At 47.7% G+C, this 15,839-nt stretch overlaps 1 long non-coding RNA gene across 1 annotated transcript; it reads right to left on the reverse strand.

Moving 5' to 3' along the window:
* Positions 1 to 4,024: 4,024 nt before the first annotated feature.
* On the reverse strand, positions 4,025 to 6,971 carry LOC308567975. The gene is made up of 3 exons (XR_014000423.1): positions 6,541 to 6,971; positions 6,002 to 6,067; positions 4,025 to 5,915 (listed from the first exon to the last, which is right to left on the reverse strand). It is a non-coding gene; the product is annotated as an uncharacterized lncRNA (long non-coding RNA).
* Positions 6,972 to 15,839: the final 8,868 nt, after the last annotated feature.

Below are 15,839 nucleotides of genomic sequence, written 5' to 3' on the forward strand. Positions count from 1 at the left end.
GCGGGTTGCACCCCGCACTGCGCGGGCACAGGACAAGCACTTTTGAGCCGGTAGGGCTCTCACCGCTTTGAAAAACTCCTGTGACAAGACGAGTCAGTCATGGACCTGGGACATTTGCACTAAGCGCCCGGCCGCCTGCAAGACAGCGTCCACGCACCCAGAACACAGTGAGATCCCACGAGGCCCTTCCCTGAGGCTTTTCCCCATCAGGTAACTCGAAAGATCCCGCCCTCTAGCTGGAAGGAGGTTCTTTTCTTCTCCTTCCCTTCCTTCCTTTGTGTCTGGAGTTAAACTCAGGCTGACTTTCTTTTTAGCTTTTTTAAAAATCCTCCAGGTGAGCTAAAGATGAAGGCTTGAGAAGAACCCAGACTATACGTAAGGGTCAAGATAACTCAGGGCAAGGGGAAAAACGGATGCCTGGCTTTTAACTTTGGCTTTTCAATTGGAAATGCTTTCTGGCAGTCTGAACAGGACCTTTTACCATATAAATGACAGCTGAGCTTGGTCACATCTTCCCTCCAGCCCTCTTTGGGCTCTAGGTCCACTGCACCCTCCTCCAATTCTCGCCATTAGCATCTAAGTCCCCAGAGAGCAGCTGAACACCAGTTAGCTTTGCACACACTGAAGCCACTAGCGCAGTGGCATAGGATGGCAAGGACTCCATAAGCTCTTTTCCCCTCAGTGTTCACGCATTTTATTAAATCAGATAAGGAAACCCCACATTGTCCCACATACCAGTTTATGTAGAATTACTAGGACGTATCACTTGTTTACAAAGATATAGGTGAGCAGTAGGTTGAGAATCCATAAGCTTTTGTAGAATTAATTACTAAAATCTACTGAATTTTGTACTCTGCTTTTCTCTCGTCACATAATTGCAGCAAACAATCAAATAAAGGTAATTAGTCCCACTGTTCTATGCTAAGTATATCACACCGATTCTGATTTCATGACTTACCCGAGTTTTAAAACATTGAGATATAATTCATATACCATAAAATTTTCCCTTTTAAAGTGTACAATTCAGTGTTTTTAATATATTCACAAAGTTGTACAACCATCACCACTATCTAATTCCAGAACAGCATTTTCCTCATGCCAAATATGGGTGACACCCATTAACTAATTTCTGTTGCCCTTCCTGCACCTCTAACCTATTTTCTTTCTCTATGGATTTGCTTATTCTGGACATTTTTATAAAAATGGAATTATGTACTATGTGGTCTCCCGTCTGTCCATTGAGCAGGGTGGAAGAATGGGTGAGCTTTGGATGGAGAGAAGGGGAAAAGAGGTGATGGTCAGTGAGAGGGCCACAGAGGTTGGGATATGTAAGAAGTACTATTGGGTCAAGGCAGGGTCCCTAGAAGGCTGTAAGCCTGGGCTCTGGTAGAGGCAAGGCACAGGAAAATTGCTGTCCATGTGTCCACATAGGTGTGTCAGGACTCAGAGCTTTCACACAGGAGGCTTAGCTCACTAAGTGCAAATAAACCATCCACATAATTCTGTACTCTAGGCAGTAGCCCTGTTGAGTTGATGACTAAGGCCGTACACCTACAACTTATCAGGAATTCTCTTCCCCAGGAGGTCAGGGGGGAAAATGGGAGGGGTGGGCCAGGAGTGAAGGGCAGTTCTGGGTGGGCCAGAGTGAGTCACCTTCCCCAGGGCTAATTCCAGGAGAGCAGGGCAAGGGCTTTTGCTTCTGGTCATATTTTTCACCTTTCCCCACATTCTGGTTTCGGTTCTCTCACCCTTTAACTTTTCTGATAGGGCCCTAGAGTTGAAATAGCTCTAACTTTATAGATGGGAACCCTGAGGCCCAGAGAAGGGACTTGCCCTTGTTTCTACAGCACGATGATTTCAGAGTTGGGACTAGGAGAAGGGCCTCCTGACTACCAGCCCCTTGTCCTCTGTCCTCTGCCTTCTTTAGGTGGGAAAACATCTTTTGACCCAGGGAAGCTTCAGAATAAAGCATAAAAATTTTTAAGAGAAGAGACCCATTAGTATTAATATTTCTGTGTGTTGAGAAAGTGGCTTTTCATATTCGATGTTTTTTATACATTTGTCGCAGGAGGTAGTTTGGTCTGGTAGAATGCCAGCTTTGTACCTGATTTGAAATATTTGAGCAATATAGATATTTTTATTTTAAGGTGAAATCTTACTAAATTATTCTTAATATTAAAACATCTGAGAGATCTTTAGATTCCTAATATCGACAAAAGAAGGCCCAGCCTAAGAAAAAGTCCTATAAGAGTTTATCTGAGCCAAACTGACAATTGCCAGGAAGCAAAATTTCAACAAACTGAGAACAGGCTACAGAGAATGACAGTTTTACAGCTTATTTACATTTATATTACTGCTGACAAGCAAAGAAGATGTAAGGAGAATTAACAAGAGATTCTTTGGTGATAGATTAGGGACACGGGAGAAAGCAATGCAGGGAAACCTCTGAGGTTGGATACAAAATAAAATGGAGAGACACCTACTTCCTTTACATCGCCGGGCACTGGATAGTTAACATTTACAGCACATGGAGGTGGTATGTGGGCAACGAGAGGACATCGAGGGGTTGGTGCTCTGGTGGGAGGTTGTGCTGGAGGGGTCTTGTCACCTTGTGTCTTCCAGGGATGGTCTAGAGCCCCACCGAGTCATGGGGATGGTCGAGAGAACATCATAGGACCCTTTCCATCTGGGTCCTTTGTTGAAATTCCCTTTCATAGACCCTGATCCTGCTGGAACCTATGTGCTATGTGTCATCTAGGGTGGCCTGGGCTGCAAAGGAACCCAGGACATAGTGAGTGCTTGACAATAAGATAGTAACGGACAAGAAGGCTGTCAGGGTTGAGGTGACACTAGTGGAGTACCAGCCAGGAAATGATGTTGATGTGACCCGAGTTCCAAGATTTGGCGGACTGTAGAACAGCAGCAGCACTAGAGTTCATTTTCATCCTTGGGAAGCTTCAGGCCTCGTAAAACCTACTTGTGGCAAAGTTTTATTTGGTTTTGCTTAGTGCCATAGTTTTGCTTCTAGCTCACCAGAGCTTTAGAGGTTGGAAGGAATGTGTGGTTTGTAACTTACACACATGTTGAAAAAGTTGTTCCATACAATGAGAACATTAGTCTGAGTTTAGATCTGAGCCCATCTTTCCCTGGGGGAGCACACGTGTCTCTGGAGCTGTGCGGTAGCACCTGCGTTCCAGTAGGGGTCGCTTTAGGGCACCCGGAGAAGAAGCCTGACAACTTAGAGCCCGACCATCCCTGACAGGGCGCTTCCCGCGTTACCAGTGGCAGAAGGAAGACAGTGCACACAGTGAAAAATTAATAAATTGGAAACCCCAGGGGCAAGCCTTGCATTTTTTATTCTATTATGCTCCTTCCTCCCTCCAATTGTGCGCTAAGAAGCCGATCTGATGGGCAGGGGGAGGAAGGAGGGACCTGGCAACCCGGGGTTGCCCCTCTTGGTGGCAGCTGTAAATGGGTAGGAGAAGACAGCAGCCTGCTGGTGCTCAGGCAGCCTCTCCTGCACAGGGGAGTGACAGGGGGCTAGGGACCGGAGCAGAGAGGGTACTTATAAAGATTTCTGTTTATAAATAGGGCCTGCTTCATCTCAAGCATTTCCCTTTACCTGCTTCCACTGCTTCAGCGTAATAGGCAAAGCTATCCTGGGCAGAAAGTCATACTTACAAATCCAGTACACTAAACTTATAAATATTAGTGTGGACAAAAAAGGGGCCACGTACTAAACCTGACAAGCATAAAAATTAAGAAGAATCCCCGGTTCTCTCTGTAAGAGAGGAATAAACCTTCAGCTGGTTCAGGTAGATCCTGGACATTAGTGGGTAATTATTAAAAGTTATTAATTACAAATTAATTGTCCTGATTGCAAGATGAACTCTATGTATTCATTACGCTACTTAGGGTTCGCTCGTCTTGTTACATTAAATAAGCCTTCCTCCCAACTCTTTAGTTTTTAAAAAGCCAAACAAGTGAGCCTCTGAGGAGCAGAGAAACCAAGCCAAGACTATGTGAAATTAGTTATACCCTGAAAGGGCATATTTATATATATGCTACCAAGTATATTTTGTAGATGGTACAAAGAAGGGGGATACAAAGAAAAAAGCAGCTGCCATCATCTCCAGAACGTGTCACTCATCCTGAAAGATAAACTCCAACGTAGCTGAAATCCTTAATGTTTGATTCTACGCACAGAAACTAGGACCCTCCTTGTATATCTTCACTGTTCTACTGGACATAAACTATGACCTTTTGCAAAATGCCCATTATCAGAACTTCCTTTTAAATAGCTTTCTGCGCCCTGGCTGGTGTGGCTCTGTTGGACCGTTGTCCCATGCCCCGGAAGGTTGCGGGTTCGATTCCGGGTCAGGGCACCTATCTAGGTTGCAGGCTTGAAAAATAACTTTGATTCCCTCCAACTCCTGTGCTCAAAGAACAAAGAAAAATTCAAGAACCTTCCCTGAGGTCCGGCTGCTTGAGCGGAGGGAAGGTCCATATGGGGAAACATCAATGAGCATTTGTAAAGTGCCCCGCCGTCCAGGACCAGGGCACTGTGGCCACTCTCTCTTCCACGGGTGCTCCCTCTACTCCGTTTTGCTCTTCGTGGCCACGGTAGCTTGTGTAGCAGAGTTGGGAAGGAGTTGCCATTTTAAACAAGGCAGGGGTTCTTAACTTGGGGGGGGGGGTCCACAATATAATTCAGGGATCCCTGAATTTGGATAGGAAGAAAATTTACATTTTTATTTTCATTAAAAAAATTAACACCTCCTTCAATTATAAATGTAGGCGACAAAATGCAGTAATATTAGCAGGACCTTGTCACATGTATCTTGAAATATCATTTACACTCATCACTGTCATGGTAGCTGTAAGATCTGTCGCTAGATCTTTCTAAATGTGTTAGTAATGGAATGCATATATTACTATTCATAAATCTGTTTAAAATTAACTATTTCAGAATAATTTTTAAACCTTTTGTTTTAAAATAAAATTACCTTAAGATAACTGTAAACATGCATTTGCAAGAAATAATACAGAGAGGTCCTCTGTACCTTCCCCCAATTTCCCCCAGTGGTATCACCTTATAAAACTATAGCACAGCACCACAACCAGGAATTCACACCTGTACAATCCAAGGGCACATTCAGATCTCACTGGGTTGATAAGCACTCCTTGGGTCGCATAGGTGTGTGTATGTATTTAGTTTGATACAGTTTTATCACATGCGCAGATTCGTGTGACCACCAGGACAGTTCCATCACCACGAGGATCCCTGATGCCGTTCCCCTTTTACGGCCAGACACGTCCCTCCTCTCCTTTCCCTTAGCCCTGCCATTTTCTAATCTCTTCTCCATTTCTGTAATTTCGTAATTTCAAAATGTCATATCATGGGATCTGTGTCCTTATCAGGTTACATACTTTCAAAAGCATGTGACCTTTTGAGACTGGCTGTTTTTCACTCTGTGCACTTCCCTGGAGGGCTGTCCAGATTCTTGTGTAGGTAATGGCTCGTTCCTTTCGTCCTGAGTAGCGTCCCACGGGAGGCACGTACCCAACTTGTTCAACCATTTGCCCACTGAAGGACATTTGGAGTATTTCCAGTTCTGGGCTATAATGGTTTGGTTTGGTTTGGTTTTTAACATATTTTGTTTCATGTTTTTAAAAAACATTATTCTGAGAGGGAATCCAGGGCTTTGCCACACCGCCCGAGGGATCCATTGGCCCAAAAATGTAGTTGTAAGCAGGAGGAATGTTCACCTCCGCATTATGTCCCTCTAGCCGCAGGAACCGGGTGGGACGGGGCACAGGGAAGGCAGCATTTCGGAGCCTCGGCCAGGTTTCTGTGCTGCTGGGCGAGACCTGAGGCACATGGTCCCTCCGCAGCCCCGTCGCTGAGCTGGTCACTGTAATAAGGGGCCGAGGAAGAACTCGATTGGCAACCTGAAACCCAGCCATTGCCCCCAACCTAAGGAGTACGTGTGCCACTCACCCATGAGTCCTGTGAGTGATTTTCAGGAACAAAGTCGAGTGGCAGGGCCGAGTCCCACACCTGGATCTGCAGGGACAGGGAAGGGCCGTGGGAGGCGAGCTGTGAGGGCCGGAGAATTCGAGGAAGCAAATTCTAAGACCTAGGGGCGATTCTAAGGACAGAAGCTCCCGGCGACTGTAGCAAGGTAATTCCCTGCCCGAGGCAGGCCCATTTCATCCTGTCATCTCAGCTGCGGGGCAGGGAAGCGCATGGGGGGCTGGAGAACTCAAGGAAGCAAATTCTAGGAACTGGAGGTGACTGTGAGGGCAGAGCTCCTGGGAACTGCGGCAAGGTGATTCCCTGCCCGAGGCAGGCCCATTTCATTCCCTGATCTCAGCTGACACCGAACTAAACTGAATTCTTTAAATTCAGCTGGAGGAGTCAGGGCTCACACTGTGATGTCCGCTGAGCGAGCATCCCGGCCCCCCAGAACAGCACCCCCCCAACTGGGAGGTTTCCAGTGGAACTTGTACTGTCTCCCACTTTATGCCTGGTCTTACCTGGTACGCGGTGGCCTCAACAGGAGTCTGGTGGCCAAGTGCCAAGGAATGCCAGCAGTTAGGAAGCCAGTTGGGCGGAAGATGCAAGAGCTACGGCAGGGGTGAGCAAGCGACTCAGGGACCACAAGCCCCCAGAGGTAAGCCGGCCTCCTTTGCGCGACTAGGGGAAGAATGGACGGGTCAGAGGCCGCTCCCCGCCATGAGAAGGGGGTAACCAGGCAGGCCGGGCCCCCCGGCGGCTGAACAGCTCCACCTGTGAAGCATCGATCCTGAAGCCCACGGAGCTTCCAGCTTCCACGAGAGGCGCTTAGACACGCTGAGCCTGGAAGTGGGTGGGAGGCATGGAGAGGCTGAGCCGTCAGCCAGTTTCATTCCTCTGAAATTATTTTCTTAAGTAGCCAAAGTGAAACCAGCGAACCACTGAGTAGTATGCCTAAAATATTATTGTGCACACTCCAAAAAGTTTGCAAACCGGGAGCACACAAACCCAAGCATGGAATGAAGCTCGTGGCGTGTTGTTACAAAGCAGCTTATACAGTGAGAAGGCAGCTACTCTATTCTCCACAGCGCTTGGCTGTGATACTAGAATTTTCTCAAATGATAAGGAATTGGTTAGTGGTTACCTCTTTCAACCCTGGGAAACAGTGCAAGTTTTGCTCATGATTTTTCAGGGGCATAAGCAAGGTCAGGTTAATCTTACAAAATGAGCTAAATTAAGCTTTGTTTGTATGATTAAACTGGTTTCATCTGCTGATGGAGATTTCAAGGCTGATCTTTTTTTTTTCCTTTTTTTTTAAATTCTTACCTGAGGATATTTTTCCCATTGCTTTTCAGAGTCGAAGGGAGAGAGAGACCGAGAAACATCGATGTGAGAGAGACACATCGACTGGTTGCCTCCCCCACGTGCCCTGACCAGGGCCTGGGATCGAGCCTGCAACGGAGGTATGTGCCCCCTTGGCCGGAATCAAACCTGGGACCCTTCAGTCCGAGAGCCAGCACTCTAACCACTGAGCCAAACCAGCGAGGGCCATTTTTGAGGGTTTGTTTTTTTTTTAAATTATTTAACAGCACCAGTTTCCAAAGCCCTCCACGATGTTGTCTTCTCTGCTTGGTGCCCGAGGGTTTGCCCAGCTGCTGCTGTTTGCCTTCCCTGATGTCCAGCTGGCTGGGCATCCTGGTTTCCGGTCATTTTCTCCCAGAAGCACAGCACCAGTCCTCACAGACAAAGTTCCAGAGCCAACAACAGGTCATCAGAGCTGATGGAGAATGGACATCATCAAGTCCGACCCTCTATGACCATTCTACAGGCAGGGAAACCGTCCCAGAGAAGCTGCAGGAAGTGGAGTCTTTGTGCACAAAAAGCATTGGCCAGAGTATGTCATCTGAGACGTCTTTCTCCACAGAAGCTTGTGTTCACATAATAGATTTTATTATCTACTGCTTGTCAAGTACTGGCTGTGCTATGCAGTGAGGGATCCTCAGATGAGTAAGAAATTTTTTTCCCCCTGGAGTAGCCAACTAGATCTGAGTTGGAGAGACTGGCAAGAAGCAAGAAGCAAAGAATTAAACAGAATATTCACATACATTGTGGGCAAGAGAGCACTAGGGTGGGAGCCAGAGAGTCCAGAAGGCTCCTTCACCTGTGTTTCTGGGCAAGTGACTTTCCGTCTCCGAGCCTTGACAACCCTGTCTGCAAAAAGGGTGTGATAACGTCAGCTTGACCTAGCCCACCGAGAAGACATCTGCAGGATGACTACATGAACTTTTATGGTCGAAGATATTTTGACAAATGAATAAATATATTGATTTGAAACAAATATGTTTGTACCAAGGCAAGGGACTGGTACCTGGCGAAAAGTTCACAAAACCACCCCCTAACCTTAGCCAAAAGCAGCCCCCTCCCAAGACCCCCTGAGCACAAGCCCCTGGGCAGATGTGCAAAAGGAGAGATAACACATGCTGGGTGGCTGCCAGTGGGGATGACACAGAAACAGGACATGGAAAAAGTGAGCTGAGCAGCATTTGCTTCCTGCTGTGCCGTCAATGGGACGACCGGAGAGGGCGGTCTGAGATTCTGGCACAAAATCTAACCTGAGTGCGTAAACAGACACTGGCCGAGCTTTTAAATTGGAGGGCGAGTTTGTGGTTTAGAAATTATAGTTTCAAGAACTTGGAGATGAACTCTTCTGTGGGCTCAGCCCAGAATGGGGTGATCTTTGCCCAAGGAAGACAGAAATGGAGAGAAAGAGAGACTGAGATGGAAGATGAGGCGGGAGCCAAACCAGGGCCGTGCCATCGAAAAGCCAGGTTGTCACGTGCTGACGGGGCTATGTCAGCCAGTCAGCCAGAGAGCCCCCGATTTCCTGCGCCCTGTGGGCAGTGCCAGGTCCTCTGCATGCAGATGGACAAAGCTTCTGACCACGAGGAATTTGTGCTCTTGTAGGGAGACATTGCTCCTGAACTAATTCCCACACTGACTTGGGCAGCTCAGGGCAGGGCACCCTAGAGAGGCTGGGAGAGACTCGGGGAGGCGTCTGGGGGGAGCTGGGCCTGGAGCAGGGTCGTGGAAGACAGGAAGGATCAGGCTGCCGGCGAAGGTTCACAGATTCGGCTGGTGCTGGCCTGAAGAGAGAAGCAGGCGTTTTGCAAACGGGGTGCTACTTTTCACTGTCATAGTCGATGTGTCTGACGTGTTAAACATGCGTGTCAGGAGCACGTCAGAAGAGTAAAGAGTTTAAAGTGTCTACTCTAAAGTTGAAGCGACGTGGTCTCCTGTGTGTCTTGGCTGCCTGGCTTCAGAGGCTGGGTCCACTCCCTTACAGGGCAAAGAATCCTTTCACATCCTTTCTTTAAAAATATGTTCTTTGCCTGGAATTATAATTAACAGTCAATATTACATTAGTTCCAGGTGTACAGCGTAGCAGTTAGATATTTATATAACTTACAAAGTGATCCCCCCAGTAAGTCTAGTAGCGGCCTGATACCACACATGGTTATTACAGTGTGAGGGGCCGTGTTCCCTGTGAGGGGCCGTGTTCCCTGTGAGGGGCCGTGTTCCCTGTGCTGTGCTTGACAGCGCTGAGGCTATGTTGTAACCGCCAATTTGTACTTCTTAATCCCTTCCCTTTTTCACCCAACCTCCCCCCGACCTGACAACCATTAGTTTGTTCTCTGTATCTATGAGTTTGTTTCTGTTTGGTTTGTTCATTTATTTTGTTTTTTAGATTCCACATATAAATGAAAACATATGACATTTGTCTTTCTCTGTCAGACTTATTTTACTTAGCATAACACCCTCTAGATCTATCCATGATGTCGCAGATGGTAAATTTTTTTTTCTTTTTTATGGCCAGGTAATATTCCATTGTATACAGGTACCTGGTCTTCTCCACCCAATCGTCTATCAGTGGACACTTGGGTCTTGTTTTCTTATCTTTCAGCTACCCTATGTCTTTTGTATGGAGCATTTACCATATTTACATTTGAAGTAATCATTGAAAGGTTGTAGTTATTGCCATTTTATTATTTATATTTTTAATCTTTTTCTTCTCCCTCTTCCTCCCCCTTTCCCTGCCCTTTTCCTCCCTAAAGAATCCTTAGAGAGAACACGAGAAACATAGATGTGTTGGCTGCCTCTCGTATGAGCACCGACCCGGATCGAACCTGTAACCTAGGTATGTGCCCTGACTGGGGAACTGAACCCACAACTTTTGGTGCCCGGGACAACACTCCAACCAACTGAGCCACACCAGCCAGGGCTTGTCTGGGAAGCTCTTTAATTCTCTGTCAATTTCAACGATAGCTTTGCTGGGTAGAGTAATCTTGGTTGTAGGTCCTTGTTTTTCATCACAAGATCATGCCAATCCCTTCTGGGGACTGAAAGCTCATGCCAGTCCCTTCTGGGCTGTGAAGTTTTCTGTTGAGAAATCAGCTGACAGTCCTATGGGAGCTCCCTTGTAGGTAACTAACTGCTTTTCTCTCACTACTTTTAAGATTCTCTGTTTGTCTTTGACCTTTGGAATTTTAATATGATGTGTCTTGGTGTGGGTCTCTTTGGGCTCATCTCGTTTGGGACTCTGTGCTTCTTGGACCTGTGTGTCTTTTTCTTTCACCAGGTTAGGGAAGTTTTCAGTCATTATTTTTTCAAATAGGTTTTCAATCCTTTGCTCTCTCTCTTCTCCCTCTGGCACCCCTATGTTGTGAATGTTGATATGCTTAATGTTGTCCCAGAGGCCCCGCCCCTTAAACTATCCTTGGTTTTTGATTGTTGTTTTTTTGGATTCTTTTTTCTTTTTGCAGTTCTGATTGGGTGCTTTCCACTACCTTGTCTTCCAAGTCACTAATTCAGTCCTCTGCTTCATCTAAACTGCCATTGATTCCCTCTAATGTATTCTGCAATTTCGGTTATTGTATTCTTCATTTCTGATGGGTTCTTTTTATGTTTTCTATCTCCATTTTTATGTTTCCTGCTCTGCTGAAGTTCTCACTGAGTTTATCTATTCTTCCCCTAAGTTCATTGCAACCTTATAACCAGTGTTTTGAACTCTGTATCTGGCAGATTGCTCATCTCCACTTCATTTAGTTATTTTTCTGGAGTTTTGTCCTGTTCTTTCACTTGAGACTTATTTCTCTTTCTCCTCATTTTGACTGTCTCCTTGTGTTTGTTTCTAGGTTATTAGGTAGATCTGCTATGTCTCCCAATCTTGGCAGGGTGGCCTTTTGTAGTAGGTGTCCTGTGGGGCCCAGTGACACAGGGTTGTCCAGGGGTGTCCCTTGTGTGGGTTGTATATGCCCTCCAGTTGTAGTTGAGCCTTGATTGCTGTTGGCACATCAGTAGGTGGAATTGACCCCATGGAGTGGGATTCACTATAGCAGGGCTCTGGTGCCTGCTGAGTTCACGCTTTGGGTATGTTGTTTGTAGAGCTAATTGGGTGGTGTTCTGGTGTGGTCTGAAGCCAGTCACCAGGTGTGTTGGTTCTGGGCCTTTTGGGAGGGTCTCTGGTGCAGGCCCAGGGCAGCCACTGCCTACACCAGGTACAGAGCTACCCCGTAGGACCTATAAAGTGATCTGTAATTGGTAGCTGCTGTGCTGGGCTTGGACGTGCCTGGGAGAGACTCTGCTGTGAACTGAGGCCAGCTGCCACAAGTGGTGGATTGGGGACTGCTTAGCAAGATGCACAGGGCATGCTGAGAGGTTTGTGAACCTTTCAGGGATTTTAGGAAAGACCACAGTGTGGGCCGAGGCTGGAAAGAGGTTAGGACCTGTGCATGAGTTGGATGGGGCGGGTTCTCAGGGAATCACCAAGATTGGGTGAGTCTGATGGAGACTCAGATTTGGCATCTGCATACACCAGAGATTCTGTGGGGGGAGGGCTCAACAAAGGTACAAAATGACAGAGGGCGCCGGCCCTTCCAGTCCTCGTCTTGAAGCCAGACAGTTCAGTTCCTCCCTGTGTGTCCTTGGTGCTTTTCGAGTTGCTGCTCAGCGCTGGAGCTCAGAGCAAGCAAGTTCCTCAGCAAGTAAATCCATGGGCAGGCCCTTTAAGAGGATGCCTGGGACTCTGGCAGCCTTCCGTCTCACCTGGACAGAATCCTTGCTGGCTTTTACAGCCAGATATTGTGGGGACTCCTCTTCCCGGAACTGGTTGTCCAGGCTGGGGAGCCTGGTGTGAGGCGGGGACCCCTTGCTAATCAGGGGAAACTCTGCAGCTGAGATAGCCCTCTTTTTTAAAAAAAATATGTTTTTATTGATTTTGGAGAGAGGAAGGGAAAGGGAAAGAGAGAGATAGAAACATCAATGATGAGAGTCCTGGATCAGCTGCCTCCTGCACGCCCCCAACTGGGGATCAAGCCTGCAACCCGGGCATGTGCCCTGACCGGGAATCGAACCCCAATCTCCTGGATCAGAGGTCGATGCTCAACTGTTGAGCCACACTGGCAGGGCCGAGATATCCTGCTTGATTCTTAACTGCCACACCTGGGTATGGAACCAGTCCATCTCATCTCGCCCCCTCCTACTAGTCTCTACGTGCCTTCTTTATATGCTTAATTGTAAGAATTTTCTGTTCAGCTAATCTTCAGGGGATTCTCAAGGGTGGTTATTCTATCACTTAGTTGTAATTTTGATGTGGTCGTGGGCAGAGGTGAACACAGTTTACTATTGCCCTTGAGCATCTTAAAGAGAGCAAAGAAGGTAAGTTCAGTGGCTTCTCCCCTAAGTCCCCCTCCTCCTCGCCTAGTTTTGCTTGCTGCTGTACACTGCTGTCCCTGCTTCTTTAAGATCCTTGCTGAGGCTGTTTATCGATTTTAGAGAGAGAGGAAGGGGAAGATGGAGAGAGAAACATCGCTGTGAGAAAAAACATCCATCGGTTGCCGCCCGCACACGCCCCAACTGGGGGTGGAGCCCACAGCCTAGGTGTGTGCCCTGATGGGAATCAAACCCACAACCTTCTGGTGCATGGGAAGATGCTCCAACCGAGTCACCTGGCCAGGGCTCTGCTTTCTTACAGTAAAATTCCAACTAATAAATATAGAAAGAATGATGGAAATAAATAATCACCATTCGGCAAATACCACAGTACTGATTATCAGGAAGTGTCACTGACAGATGCTGCCCTTGGGGCTGGTAGAAAACAGCTGGCGCTGTCCCCTGGGTGGAGAGCACTTCCTTGCATGAGAGAATTTGGCCAAGTGTTGCCCAGCTGACCGCTCCTTGGGCTTCTCGGCAATTATCTCTGCAGCAGAGCAGAGAAGGGGGAGTCAGGAAAAACTCAGGGTGTGCAGTTGGCTGGTGCTGTTACTGGGGCTGGTCGGGATTGGGGTGGATCTGTGGAGGGCGGGATGACCGACTGGAGAACAGTGGGGTAACCTGGGCCTACCTGGCCACGCCCAGCCCTTCCTGGAACTGCCCGCCCCTGGAACTCCCTGACTTTAACCCTAACCCTGGGACATTGACTGAAATTTGCCCGGTTACAGGAAAAGGCCCATCCCTTGCTGGGAAGGTGCCTCAATGGGTTCCAGGGAAACATGGTTTGCAAAGGCTCTGAGCTCCCCCCACGACCTGCCCCCATACCAGGGAGTAGGTGTTCAATGAGTCGCGGCTGCAAATTCAGCTCAACAGGAAACAGATGGCCTGAGATTGCTAAAGAGGATGAGACAACTTAAACAGCAAATTAATAATGACGATAATGGAATAAAATTAATACCCATGAGTCCATACGGATAATAAATGAAAAAGTAAACAGGGAGAAATGTCAACTTTTCCTTACAGTAAAATTCCAGTTAATAAATGTAGGAAGAGTGATGGATATAGAGAATCACCCTTTGGCAAATAGCGGGGTCGGAACATATCATCAACAGATGCTAAAATTAGTGGGCGAAAGTATGATCAGAAACAGAATATTTACATAGTTACAAATTACCTCCCCACACGATGCTTAGTAATTACTAATGAATAAATAGTAATTTCACAGTGGAAAGTCCTGACAGACACCGCTTTACCAAGCGGTCAGAGTTAACATTGTCACTCCTGAGCCACATTGAAATCATACACTAATATACGATGCCCTGAGGATACAACATCGCTTCTGCGTTGTGTCTGCCTGCATGCATGACCCCGATCTAATTACGCAGAGGCATCAGACCAAAATTTAGGGACACTTGACAGTTCTCTTCAAAACTGTCATAGTTATAAAAGACAGAGCAAGACTGAGGAGCTGTCGTGGAATGGAGAGATCAAGGAGAGGCAACGTCCACATGCAAGGTGAGATTCTGCTTTAGATCCTGGACCAGAGAAAGGACATAGTAGGATAGTTGGTGACATTTAATTAAGGTCTGTAGATCAGTCAGTAGTATTGTGTCAGTGTCAATGTCCTGGCTTAGAGTATTGTACTGTGGTCTAAGATGTTGACATGAGGGGAAGCTGGCTGACAGGTGTGCACAAATTCTGTGCGCTATTTTTCCAAGTCTAAAAATTATTTTGAAATAAAATTGTTTAAAAAGGGGGGAAGGGTGTGAGGAAAGAGCCCAGGTTCTAGAACTTATCTGTTCCCCAGATGGAGCCAGGACTCTGTGGCTATTGGTTACTAGTGTTTGGACTAGAGACTTGGAGACCCCTGCACCTGGAGTGAGAACCCATCACAGGCTTGGCCTCCACTCTAGGTGCCCTGTGGGTGCCAGGGAAAAGCAAATGTCCTAGTGCAGCTCTCTGGGAACATTAACTTTTGTCATGCCTGTCTGAGGAAGGCACCATCTCCACCACCAATACGACCTGAGAACTGAGGTTCAGAGAGGTGAAGCCACCATATCTAGGTCACACAGAAAGTACACACAGAGCCAGATTAGAGCCCTGCTCTGTGCGACCCCAATGCCAGTGCCTGTAACCACTTGGCATTATTCAACTACTGCTCAGTTCTGGCAGAGGCAACGGGCATTCGCCAAGCACCTGCTGTGTGTCAGGCCGGCGGTGAGGCTAGAGGCGACGGTGGCTGAGACATTGACCCCGGACCACAGGTGCTGTTCTGGTGGCGAGGTATCAAAGCGTCAGACATATAGCAGGCAGTGTGTCACACACACATGTTCTTTCACTCAGGCTCTGCTCTTGGCCAGCCCTGGACTCAAGTTGGTAGGTCAGATATAGTCCTTGCCCTGGAGCTCCTGGCCCAGCAGGCGAGCAGACAAGTAAACGGGCGGCTAGCTGTGCAGACATGCATGCTGCGTTGGAGGTGGCAGGGGAGCAGAGAGGGGGGAGAGGGAGACGGTTTAGAAAGCCTAGGGGCTGAGAAGATTGCTGACACTGTGGGCCAAGCAGACGCGGCACTGCTCGTTGCTTATGCACATGATGCGGCCAGGGGAAGGTGCTGTCCTATGGGAATCACCTTCCATAGGATCCAGGACACCAAGGCATGGTTTTTATTCAGGAATCACTTATTGAACTGCTAGGTGTATCCAGGACTTTGGAGGACAGGTAGGATCTGGGCGGAGAGTGATTATGCAGAAAGGTGAGCCCAGGGGATGAAGCACAGCAGTCCCAGAGAGGGGGGAGATGCCAGCCGTGACAGTTCTACGCCATATCCAGCCAGTGTCCCACGGTTTCTCAAGCACAGCGATGCCTGCAGTGCGGCTGAGTGGAGAGCTGCACCTCGTAAGGCACCTAGGCCCGGGAGGGAGGAGAGCTCGGGAGGAAGGCCTGACATGACCCCCCACATCCACTCTCTTGGGACAGTGCACCACAAAAAAAGCCCCCTGTAATGCAAGAGGCACTCCTGGGGAATATAAGCTGTGTGTGTGGGTGTGTGGGT

The sequence above is a fragment of the Miniopterus schreibersii genome (genome assembly GCF_964146895.1).
Source record: "Miniopterus schreibersii genome assembly, chromosome: 15".
NCBI classification, from domain to species: domain Eukaryota; kingdom Metazoa; phylum Chordata; class Mammalia; order Chiroptera; family Miniopteridae; genus Miniopterus; species Miniopterus schreibersii.